General features: G+C 44.5%; 1 long non-coding RNA gene across 1 annotated transcript; it reads right to left on the bottom strand.

The window, feature by feature from the left end:
• Positions 1-395: 395 nt before the first annotated feature.
• LOC115031737 (uncharacterized) lies at positions 396-8,226 on the bottom strand. Its single transcript, XR_003837392.1, has 3 exons — positions 8,168-8,226; positions 7,066-7,102; positions 396-639 (listed from the first exon to the last, which is right to left on the bottom strand). It is a non-coding gene; the product is annotated as an uncharacterized LOC115031737 (long non-coding RNA).
• Between the last annotated feature and the right edge of the window lie 2,101 nt (positions 8,227-10,327).

Below are 10,327 nucleotides of genomic sequence, written 5' to 3'. Positions count from 1 at the left end.
GTGGGTGCCCACAGAGTTCTGAAAAGGGTGTCAGATCCCCAGGAACAAGAGTTACAGACAGTTGTCTGTCAGACGTGAGTACCAGGGAAATAAACTTAGGTCCTCTGGACTAGCAAGCAGCACTTTTAACCTCTGAAACAGCTCTCCTGCACCTCATAAGAACATTCTATCTACAAACATGAATAATAATTTAATAAACGCAAACTCCCATGTTGCCCCTATAGCAACGGTATTGCTTCTGTCTTAATTATTTTTACAATGTACATTTAAGTCAATGGGGATGGACCCCTCCTTCATAGTCACCTTTGGAAGCCCCACCCCACCCCATATTCCAAGCAACACACACACACACACACTCACACTTACACAGGAAGTCCCGAATTTGCCCTTTCAAAAGATCCAAGATACCAGATGTAAGGAAGAGGGTGAAGCTTCCAGGGCCCACTAAGAGAAAGTGCTTTCCCTGGGTTAAAAGAACAGGTGGGGCTGGGGTTGGGTTCTCGCTCTGGTCTTGGGTAAAGAGGAATCTCACTGACCTCTTCCAGCAACTGTAACATTCATTACACGCCGTGCTCCCTTCCCCTGTGCAGTGATTTGCAGAGCCTTGCAGTCAAACTTGCCTGCTTTGCTGAGTTAAGGCTGAAAGCAAACAAACAAGAAAACCCGGCTAACCTTCCCTCCTCTGCATTTTTTGTTTCACACTACCCCACCCCACACACTACCCCACCCCACCGCTTTCCCCATAACCAAGCCCATTCCTCCATGAAATTGTGAACAGACTGCCCCTCCTGAGCCTGTCTGCTTTGCCTTCTCTCGAGTGTCCCTCTGAGTCCTGTTTCCAAATTCCTGTATGATGAAGACTAAGCTTGTAGTAGAAGTGGTGGTGGCAAATGCCTTTGATCCCAGTGCTAGGCAGGCAAAGGCAGGCAAATTTCTCTGTGTTGGAGGCTCTCTGGTCTACAGAGTGAGTTCTAGAACAGCCAGGGCCACACAGAAAAACCCTGTCTCAAAAAAGGGGACAGTTAGCAATTCCTCTGTCTCCTCCCAACAGTTACTTAGCAACAGTTTGGGTAGCCATCGGCCAGCTCTCTCCCTCCCTCCTTCTCTCCCTCCCTCTCTCTCCTTGTCCCTGTCCTTATCCATGCACCCCCCCCCATTCCCGGCCCGCCTCTTCCTTGCTTCCTCTCTCTGTCCATCCTTCGCTGTCCCACTTCTATTCCTCTGCTCCTTTTCAGGTCTCCCCTCCCATCCCGGCTCCCTTCCACTAGTAAGCCTCCTTTAGTACGAGGCCTGTGGCATGACTTAATTGTTTAGGGAACACCTCAGCAGAGCACACTGAGTATATTATAAGTGGACTAAGTGAAAAGTACCTTAACATTCAGGCTAATATAAAATTGATATTTAAATTTTTTTGTTTTTGTTTTTGGGTTGTTGGTTGTTGTTTTGTTTTGTTTTTTGAGACAGGGTTTCTTTATGTAGCCCTCCCTGGCTGTCCTGGAACTCACTCTGTAGACCAGGCTGGCCTCGAACTTAGAAATCCACCTGCCTCTGCCTCCCAAGTGCTGGGATTAAAGGTGTGCACCACCACCATCTGGCTTCTAGCTTGACTTTTGCCAGTTGTTCCATCTATGTGGGGATCAGTCAGAGTCTTGCTTGACTGTGGCTTCCATGAAGCACTGAAGAAGTTGCCTCTGTGTTGACTCTTCTTTGTAGGCTGGACATTGGTTAGAGTTACTGGGTGGGTCTCCATGCCCTCCCTGAATAAGAGAGCAAGTGACTCCCTGTACAGGATATTTTTAAAGATGACTCACAGTCCCCTGGTACTGTTGACTTTGGAGGACAAAAGGCAAAATATAGATTCTTTCTAATCCCTCTGTTCTCACAGTCCAGGCTTCCAAATATTCAACACCCATAAGATCAGTTATACCAGGCTGGAACTATTAACTACTGTGTAGTATTTAGAGAAAGCCTGAGGAAAAATCAAGCACTTTAAACTTTTTTTATGTATAGATGTGTGTCTTAGCTACTGTTCTATTTGCTGTAAAGAGACACCATAACCTGGGCATCTCTTATAAAGGGAAGCATTTAGTTGCGTGCTAGCTTACAGTTCCAGAGGCTTAGTCCATTATCATCATGGTAGGGAGTGTGGCAGCCAGCAGGCATAGTGCTGGAGAAGTATCTGATGTTCAGTGCCTGATGTTCAGGCAGCAGGCAGATTGAGGAGTAGAGGCTGCATTGGGACTAGCGTGGGCTTTTGAAACCTCATACCCCACCCTCACTGACACACCTCCTCCAACAAGGCCATACCTCCTCATCCTTCCCCAAATCTTTCACTAACTGGGGACTGAACATTCAAACCTATGAGACTATAGGGCCCATTCTCATTTAAACTATCACAGGGTGAGTGCCTATGTGTTATGTATGTTTGTGTACCCATGCATGCCTGGTGCTAGGAGAGGTATTAGAATCCGTGGATCTAGGGCTGGAACGATGGCTTGGAGGTTAACAGCACTGGCTGCTCTTCCGAAGGTCCTGAGTTCAGTTTCCAGCAACCACATGGTGGGCCATAACTATCTATAATGAGATCTGGTGCCCTTTTTTGGTCTGCAGGTATACATGTAGCCAGAATGCTTAATACATAATAATAAACATGAGAGAAAGGAAGAAAGGAAAGAAAGAAAAAAGAAAGAAAGAAAGGAAAGAAAGAGAGAGAGAGAGAGAGAAAGGAAGGAAGGAAGGAAGGAAGGAAGGAAGGAAGGAAGAAAGAAAGAAAGAAAGAAAGAAAGAAAGAAAGAAAGAAAGAAAGAAAGAAAGAAAGAAAGAAAGAAAGAAAGAAAGAAAGAGGGAGAATCCTGGATCTGGAATTACAGGCTGATGTGAACTGCCTAATGCGGATGCTAAGAAGCTAACCTGAGTCCTCTACAAGAGTTGCAACTGAGCCTTCTAAACTTTAATTAAACATACATTTTTGTTCTTTAATCCAGGCCTTGTTTGGAAGAGATGATCAATAACTACAATGAGAAGTTTAAGATCAATGTACTGAAATTTGATCTTAGAATTTTAACATCATATACCTAATGTCTCATCTTTTACACAGCTATGAAACCTGATTAACCTTCCAACTTCCTTTCAAAATTGGAAACATCTAGCCATCCTAATCTTCATAGCGAAGCTCCCTTTTGCTAAAAATATTGTGTAACGGTGGGTCTTTCTATGTCTACCCCATTTCCCAAATAATGACACAGAATCTTGTTTTATTTATGACTGCCTTTGGCCTTCATACTAGGCTTAGGCTTAGGCTTGCCCTTCAACTATCTCTTAACTTTCATTAACCTTTATAGTATTCTATATCTGCCGCATGGCTGGTTACCTCTCCTCAGTTTCATACAACTGATTTCCTCTGAGTCTGGGTAGTGAATCTCCCGTGCTTCTCTCATCCCAGAGTTCCTCTCCCTGACTGCAAGTCCTGTCTTCCTATTCTCCTTTGCTATAAGACACAGGCTTCTTATTTAACAAATCAGAAGGTGCCTTATGCAGGTAAGGAAAAACAGAGACCACATCTTCACACAGTGCACAAAAACAGTCCTACATTCTCCCTTTTTCCTTCTAATACTATCTTCTATGTCTTTTCTTAAAACCTTGAGACATAGGAACATTAACAGATACATTTGCCATCTGTTGTGAGGAGACCAAAATGTCTACACGCACCCCTGGCGCCCTTAATTAGGTTCTGGTGAAAACCCAACATTTGATTTCACCACAGTTCACCCTGGAAAGACAGTGAGTTTCTTTGGTTTAGCTAGAGCAGGGTTGAGGGGTTACTGACAGGCCACAGAGAACTGTCCTCCGCCAGTATGGGTGGTGGCTTCCACAGAGCGGCAGAGGCGGAGCTCAGTCTTCCTAGTCTTCTCCAGCCTTTACCTCTGGCTGGAAGGAGGGGCTCAGAACTCAGTGAGGGTCCAGTGACCTTCGTCCTTACTCCTTCTATGGAGGAGCATCAACAGTCAACAAACCCGAGGGTGATGTTCTCTCACAAGCAGACAGAGCTTCTCCAATAACCAATTAGAAATTCCCCTCTCCCAGGTTGCTTGTACTCTGATTTTTGAACACTTCACCCACTGTCAGGAATTGGTGTTAGGTGTTCCTTGGCATTAGGCTCCTGAGAAGCCATCAAGGAGAGCTGGATGTGGTGGTGCAAGCCTTTTGTGCCTTTAGTTCAAGATTTTGCAAGACAGAGACAGGCAGGTCTCATGAGATTAAGGCCAGCCTGGTCTACATAATAAGTTCCAGGACAGCTGGGGATATATAAAGAGACTGTAAGTAAAAAGAAAGTGTGGGAAAACCCAGCTAGTTAAGGTAGAAGTGTACCATTGTCCAAATAGCCTTCTGGGCTCGGTGCAAAATGGAATACTCCTTCTACCAGCAGTACCCCTACTCTGACCCTGAGCCCCACACACCTAATGAATGTCACGTAACCTTGGTGAAGATTACTTCCTTTCTTCCAAGAAGAACCTGGTCAGCTAGCACTTGAAATTCCTGGAATGCCTCCCAGTGTTAATGAGTACGACCTTTGCCCACCCTGCCCACCCTGGACATCCCTGTCCTCTTAAACCAAAACTGGATAACTCTTGAATCAGCCAAAGTAAAGCTGACCACCACCCCACCCCACTCCCCACGGCCACCTGTCATCTCTGCCCCATTTGCCCTCATGGACCAATACCCACCAAAGATTCCTGGGGGCGGGAGGAGCCTCAGGAAAGAAGGGAGGGAGGGAGGGAGGAAGAGAGGGAGGGAGGAAGGGAGGAAGAGAGAGAGGGAAGGAAGGAATGGAATAAAAAGAAGGTAAAGAGTGGCTGGGGCTGCACAGCGCCAAATGCTGGGATTTCACAGACAGGTATTTTTCATGCACTTCATGTCAGTGGCATGTCTCCTTTACTCCAATCTCCCAGATGGCTGGAACACCACGGAGTAGTTGGCCACTTTTTTAGTTTCTTACCTTAGTCTTATGCATAGAACTTGTCTGGTCGCTATGGCACTGAGGGACTGAGTTAGAGTCTCTGATAGGCAGATAAATAGGTTAAGTGGAAACTTGTAGTTTCTTTGGAAAGTCAGTTATGTCAAATGATGGTTTGCTGGGGCACACAGTTGAAAGGATGTCTTGCTAAAGCAAACAAGTGAAAGACTGCTATCCTGAAGCAGACACAGGTGAGAGGATGTTTTGATATAGCAGACCTGGGATGAAGGAGTATATGTATGACTCCACAGACATGGGAGGCAAGCACTGAGCTTCAGTTTGGTGTCCTTCTCCTTCACTAAAGACATACATGTATTGGTTCGCCTTACATAGTGTTGTTGAGCTCAACGTGTGGCTGCTAGTGAGAGAAACTTGCCCAAGAACTGATCGTGAGGTTCCTGCAGCAGGTTGCTGCCTCCATGGCCTTGCCTTAGGCTGACTGGTGAGCCTGGTGGTTTCTTCAGGATTGAACTACAGCTGCCTGGTGTCTGCCTGCCTAGAGGACTGGTCTGCAGCTGCTGAAATGTATTTGGTGTTTGCTATGGGACCGAGCTGCTGACAAAGAAGATCATCAAGCTTGCCCCCAAAGAACTATTGCTGAACAGGTCCACTTCCCCAAAATCCTAATAGCTTTTCTCTTCCACTACCTCTGCTGGGTGGCGAGCTAGAGGAGAGGCTGAACCCCTATTAAAAGTAGGTTGCAAAAAATTTATGCCAACAGACAGGGACAGGGGTTATGACCAGGTAATAAATAACTAAATTCCAAGATGGCTGCCTTCTTCTTCATCCTCCTGACCTGAGACAAAAACTTAAAACAATGGCATTGTGGGTGAAAGGACAACATAAACCCTGTTTGTCTCCATTTAAGGACCAGACTTGATTTTGAAAAAATAGACATAAGGCACCAGCCCTAGGAATAGACCCTAAGTCCCAGAAACTAGGCCATAAGACACTAGCTCCAGGGGAAGAACATAAAATTCAGAACAAGATCTTAAAACTCTCTCCCAAAGAACAGCCTGGGGATAACCACAAAAATGGGGAAATGTCTTATCTCAGAATGGCCCACCTGTGTTGGGCAGCCCTATTTCATAATATAGTTAAACATTCATGACATAGGAATGCAGGCCACTGACCACCTGTGACACCCCTAGCCCCTACCAATGAAATTTTAGATTACCTAATCCTTCTAGAGAGTCCCCCTGGCTCCCCGTTCCCTAATAAGAAGGCTTGAATGCCTTTGCCTGGGGTAGCCATTTTGGAGAATAGTTGACCCCCTGCATGCTGGATGTTTCTGCAGAATAAACACTCTTTGTTTTTGTATACTATTTGAGTCTGGGGTCTTCCTTCAACAATTTTCAGATCCTTACATGGGCTTTTGCCCATCTCAGTAATCCCCATGGTTGCTGATGGACTGGCCCAGCTAGTTCAAGGCCTTATGGGGGCATGTTTACATAATAGTTGTTGGCCAATCAGCCATTCTGTCTTTCTTCAAACTGACCAACCCTGAAGACCCTTCAAAGACTTAAAAACAAACAAAAAACCCTAGCCCTTAAGGAGAGAATGGGCTCTCTCTCTCTCTCTCTCTCTCTCTCTCTCTCTCCTCTCACTTACTCCCCCATTCCCCATTGTGGATGAATGTGATCAGCTGCCTTACTTTTCTGCCACCATGATTCCCCTACCTACCATGATGGATGATGGATTATACTCTCAAACTGAGCCAAAATAAACCATCTTCTTAAGTTGTTTTTATTATGTATTTTCACAACAGGGACAGAAATAACTAATAATGTAACAAGTCCAACTAGGCTGCATCCTTTCCTGAACTCCAATTCTAGTGAGGGAGACTGACATGTAAATCAATGGCCACAGTCCAATTGCAATACTTTCTCCAAGAATAGTACAATCAAAGAGCCTGAAGAAGAAATGTCAGAATCAGAGAGATCCAAGAAAACTTTTCAGCAGGTGAGGTGCTGCCTAACCGTAGAAAATCAAGACCCAAGATGGGGGAGGAAAAGGGTGGACCAGATGGCTCAACAAGAAACAGTACTTACTTTTGAGCATAGTGATCTGATTTCAATTTTCAGTACCCTATGGTGGAAGGAGACAAGAAGTCCCTCAGATTGTCCTCTGACCCCAACATGTATACAATGGCACGCACACACACACACATACACACACACCCCACACCACCACCATCACCATCACCACCACCACCACCACCATCAAATAAAATTAAATAAATGTAGTCAGGCAGTGGTGGCACATGCTTTTAATTCCAGCACTTGGGAGGCAGAGGCAGGCCAATTTCTGAGTTCGAGGCCAGCCTGGTCTGTGAGTTCCAGGACAGCCAGGGGAGAAACCCTGTCTTGAAAAATAATAAATAAGTAAGTAAGTAAATAAATAAATAAAAACAAACTCTTAAAAAAAAAAAAGATGAGCCGGGCGGTGGTGGCGCACGCCTTTAATCCCAGCACTCGGGAGGCAGAGGCAGGCGGATTTCTGAGTTCGAGGCCAGCCTGGTCTACAAAGTGAGTTCCAGGACAGCCAGGGCTATACAGAGAAACCCTGTCTCGAAAAACCAAAAAAAAAAAAAAAAAAAAAAAAGATGTCCTTCAAAGCATGTTGCTTCCAAGGAGATGTTACAAAACTTGGCATGTTAGCATGGGGTGGACTAGACGGCCTTGGTCTCAGGATATCGACTCTTTGGAACAGGAAGTAACTATACAGAAACTAGGACACACAGATAAGCCAGTGCCTTTAAAGAGAGAGATGAATCAAAAAAGAGCTCTCTAAAAGGAACATGGAGAAGGTTTGATTTTATCTGTGTCATAACAAGTTTTGTTTGCAGAAATGAAGATATCCTAGAGACATTTGTGTCTCTCAATTTGACTCTCAGGCTATTGAAACAACGGACCTTAAAGAAATGAGAACTTCCCTAGGATCTAACTAGGGAGAAGAGAAATGTGACAGCAAGCAGGGAAAACTCCATGAAAGAGGTTTCACGTAGTTCTAACAACCTGTCAGTCTCCTTGACAGGAAGAGACTGGAGCCCAGCCAGCCATGGGTCAATGGGAAGGACCACACCGTCTCCAGGACTGCTTATTTAAACTCCTTATTTAAACTTTAAAATCATGTCAGGACCTCAAACCTTACTTATCTCAGACTTGAGGGGTTTGCTGGATCTCCTTGTTCCTCTTTCAAACGTGGTCACATAGAATGAGTCTTCTTTGTCCACTTTTCATTATGAGTTAGGCTAATTTCATTGGCTTGTTGAGAACAGGTGGCCAAACTTGGCTTCGGACACATGGTATGACCTTCAAATTTTGGTTAACAGTGCCTGATAGGGTAATCATTATACAGTAAGTCCTCAGTAAATATGTGAATGCTTGTGTTGCTTAAAACAAAGACCAACTCTAGCCAGGGAGACCACGTATTAGGAATCCAAGTCCTAAAGGAAGAGGACTAGAGAGAGAGAGAGAAAGAGAGAGAGAGGGAGAGATGACTCAGTTAGGAAAATATTTTGCCATGCAAACGTGAGGACGTGGAGTTTGACCTCTAACATCCAGGGACTGGAGAAATGTCACAGTGATGAAGAACGCAGGTTGCTGTGGTCTCCCTTCCCCCAGCTTGGAACCTGCCTGCTCTAGGGCGGAGCTACCGGCTCATTCGTCCTGCCACGCCCACTGCTGGAACCTGACTCTGCTGCCTGGAGGCACACACGTGTTTGTCCTGCTACTGGACCCTGAGTTACTTGGCGGGAAATTGGGTTCCCTCCTCCTTCCTTTATAAACTGAGTGTCTGGAAATATTAAATTGAGTCTTGATCAGAATCTGTTTGTCTTGACTCCATTGTTTCTTCCGCCCCGTCTAGTTACCTCTCTTTGCAGGGAACTGCCATTCTCAGTGAACCGTTCGTGTTGTGGACCGCGGGCGGGCCGCAACAGTTGGCGCCAGAACTGGGACCTGAAGAATGGCAGAGAGATGCTAAGAGAAACGATTGCTGTGTGGAGCTCCACAAGAAAGGAAAGAATCTTCGTATCGGAGGAGGAGCATCGGAGCAACGGACAGGTACACATGCTAGCGCTAGCCCAAAAAAAATTTCAGTTTTGAAAGTGTTGCGGGGATGCAGTAGGATACGAAGCAAGTTTGAAGCAGTGCTAACCCAACACTGGTTCTACTTGGGTCAGCAGTTCGTAAATCGGAACTAGATACGGAGACAGGCGGTGTGCCGCAGTTTTTTTTAGAAAAAACTGCTTAGGTGGAGGAAAGAAGGGTTCAAAATCATGATTAGGCCGTTGTGTTTAGTTTTCAGGAGTTGCTTAAGGATAAAGGAAATTCATACCGGAGAAGGTATGGGCTAAGCTGAGACAGCGTTAAGCCCGAGCGCTGGTTCACTTAGGTTCAGCAGTGAAGCTTAAGAGTAGCTAGGCACAGGCGGTAGGCCGTGGCTAGAAAAAAGCTACATTGTTAGGTGTGAGAAAGGAAAGGGTTTATTAAAAGGAAATTAATACAGGCGGATTGCCCCAGTTATAAAAACTGCATCATGAGGGAGGAAATTGTCCCAAATAGCAGGAGTACTCTGCCCCATTTTGTGTCTTGTTTATGTCTGGTGCACCAATCTGTTCTCGTGTTCAATTCATGTATGTTCGTGTCCAGTCTGTATGAATGAATGTTCTATGTTTTATGTTGGATAATAAAAATGGTATAAAAATCTTTATCTGCAAGGCCGAGAGCTGCCACGTGTTTCAGCCAAAAATCAGACACGTGGCAGGAGGGCCCCTAATTGGAAAAAATGTTCGTTTTAAGAAAAAGCAACGAGTGCACAGCCTCTTAGTTTCGAATCTGATAAATGGTTCATAATTAATGTGTTTGACAATGGTAAAGTGCTTTTTTATTCTATGATTGTAGCTACAAAGATTAATATTCTCTGATTGGTCTAAAATTAACTGCTTCATTTGGTTCTTTATTAAAAATGTGCTCTGCATGTTTTCGCATTCAGCTCATAAGTTGTTGGTTAAAATTAATAATTGTTACATTGCTACAGATGGTTAATGTTAAATTTGATAACTCAAGTTTAGAGTCCTTCCGACACGTGGCCTAAGGCAGCCCTAGAGGCTGAGTCTCTTAAGATATTTCTAGTTTAGATAATAATTAATGTGGTTCCTATCCTAAATAGTAAAATTTAAGATAAGATATAAAGCAATGCCTCTTTATTAAAGCGTTAAAGCTTGCTTTAATAGGTATTCATAGGTATTAATTGATATCCAAACTTCGTAATATGATAGTAATGCTTCTAATATTGATTTTAACAGTG

Source organism: Mus caroli, unplaced genomic scaffold (genome assembly GCF_978045245.1).
Source record: "Mus caroli unplaced genomic scaffold, Mus_caroli_1 scaffold_10, whole genome shotgun sequence".
In the NCBI taxonomy this organism is placed as follows: domain Eukaryota; kingdom Metazoa; phylum Chordata; class Mammalia; order Rodentia; family Muridae; genus Mus; species Mus caroli.
Note: the sequence above shows the minus strand (reverse complement) of the source record. Positions and strands in the feature narration are given on the sequence as shown.